Source organism: Acomys russatus, chromosome 17, assembly GCF_903995435.1.
Source record: "Acomys russatus chromosome 17, mAcoRus1.1, whole genome shotgun sequence".
Lineage (NCBI taxonomy): Eukaryota > Metazoa > Chordata > Mammalia > Rodentia > Muridae > Acomys > Acomys russatus.
The window spans coordinates 60128561-60131170 of record NC_067153.1 but is presented as its reverse complement, the minus strand read 5'-3'; positions in this window follow the sequence as shown (position 1 = coordinate 60131170).

Sequence of the window (2610 nt, the reverse complement as noted above, 5' to 3'; positions counted from 1 at the left end):
TCTCCCTGCTCGCCTCTCTCCTCCTCTTCCTCCTCGCCTTAAGAACTCTGCCGCTGTGGCCTCGGATTGCACGCCTGTTTCTCCAAGACCGCATCTCTATCTTGTGAGCTATCTACTCCCGTACGTGGTGAGAGTTAGAAATTACGTAGTTGCTAATCTTGTTTCCAACTGAGCCAACTTCTCCCTTCCTGGACTGTCCTGGAATTCAAACATCTGGCAGTCTTAAAATCCTATCCCGGCACTTGATCACCTCTGTCGCTCTTTCAACGAACATTTTATCCAGAGTCTGTGACCCAGGCTTTGTATCAGACAGATCCTGCCTTTAAGAAACACCCAACACTGTTATCTCTTACAAAATAACTTCAAATCTCTTTCCACATTTGCATCACCTCTGAGAGAGAAAAGAGGGCGAACCCAGCTTACACGATACCAACGACCAAGAGGAAAGAGGCCCTTGTCAAATGGGCCGCAGCAGGGTTACAGGGTTTTGGACGTGAGCAAAGCACATCCGTGAGCAAGTACTCTGAGAAGAGTGGCTTGAGGATCCGGCGGCATCCGGAGCTCATATCCCCCGCTCTGATCGCTTTGCTCCGCCCTTTTTCTTTGCTTCAGTGCTACCCACAGTCAGCTCCACTCTTGTTTCTCAGGACCTTCAGATTTCTCGACTGCCCTTTCTCACGCTAACTTTGCCTCTACCGTGTACATTCCGGTGCCGACAGCATGGATGCAGGTGAACAGGCAACGAAACCGTTTGACTGAAAACGTACACACGTAACTATAAAACCGAAGACGGTAATTGCAAAGTATGTATCTGATAAAGGGCTGGAATGTGGGAGAAAGAACCCCTGCACACCTGCCTAGTAACCGACCTCGTGCCTGCCTTTCTCTATCCTCTTCCCCACACACCCACCAGATCTACACATCTCTCAACCCTCACTTCGGAGTTTCTATTTGTGATTAACACAACGACCACAACAGGACAAAGTGCCACGAATCAGATGTTACCTCCACCCTAAAGGCCCAGGAACCATGTCCAAAGAAGCAGCCAGAAACTCTTACCCACCTAACAAATGGTTCAAATAGGTTTGTTTGTTTCCTTGTTTAATGCACATAAGGGCTCTGTCTGCATGAATGCCATTGGGCCAGAAGAAACGCATCCGATCCCATTATTTATGGTTGTGAGATGCCATGTGGTTGCTGGGAATTGAACTCAGGACCTCTAGAAGAGCAGCCAGTGCTCTTAACTGCTGAGCCATCTCTTGAGGCCAAATGGCTCAAATAGGAAGAGATAATAATACCAAATAATGGTGAGAACTGCAAGGCCACCCTGAACATTAGTGAACATCACTCGTTGTTAACAGGATTCGCTTTAAAGACAAATCTGTTTTCTGCAAAGGTAAACGTGGGCTTACCACAGTCATGGCAGTCACATGCCTGTTTAAACTTAAGTCACATTATGCCCACAAACATATGTACGGCAGCTTTATTCATGGTTGCCCCAAGCCAGAAGCAACCAAAGCATCTCTTGGGGTTTTATTAGACCGGGAATATAACTGAATAAGTCAGTAACCCTGTAACGTCTATAATTTATCAAATTCTTTTTTGAGGGGTGGTGTTTTGAGACAGGGTTTCTCTGTGTAGCCTTGGCTGTCCTGGACTTGCTTGGTAGACCAGGCTGGCCACGAACTCACAGCGATGCACCTGCCTCTGGCTCCCGAGTGCTGGGACTAAAGGCGTGCACCACCACGCCTGGCTTATCAAATTCTTAACATATTAGTTGAAAGTAAATAAGGTGAAAAAAAAGTCAGGGTAGTAAGTATTTAGCATTATCCATTCAGTACTGCTTAGGGAAAGGTACCAGTGGACACAAATATTCCAAAATTAGAGAAATAGAGGATGCAACCTCATGGGGACAGCTCATCACAAGCGGCTTTTCCTGTCTTTTCATTTTAAATTCCCAAACTGAACAATTCTCTTTTTCTGAATTTTCTTTTCATCAGACAACTTTTACATTCAAAATATGATTTTCTGTGAATATTACAACTTGGATAAGGCACTTTTAGCTAGCTGTGGTCGGTTTACTTAGTGAATTATAGTTTGAGTTTACACATCAATGCTGGACTGGCTATGGAGACAATGCTCGGATCTCACCAGTTATAGAAAATATGGTGTGTGCTCGACTCCATCTCGCTGGAGTTGAGAAGCATCCCTGAGAGCAGGACATTGAGGAACAGAGCCTGCGGGCTAAAGTGGTGACTGAGGAAGGCAGCAAACATTGCTGTACCACCTACGGTGCCCAAAGGGGGGCAGCAAGGAAGACATCTAAGCATCGCTGTACCACCTAGGGTTCTTAAAGGGGAGCAGCAGACTTAGAAGAAAGACCAGAAGAGGATGCAGAAAGTGAGAGGGTGCAACAAACTCCTGAGAAAACTAAATTAAGGTCATTTTCATTGTAGGAATAGTTTAACTGGGCTTCAAATGTATGCACTGTACCCTTCTTCCAAAAGAGAGAGCTGAAGCCATGGGAATCCTTCTGCTCCAATGACTGAAGTACAAGCAGTGGGCTTGGTGCTGCTTGAAGACTTGGTTTGGGCCAAAATACACTGCAGC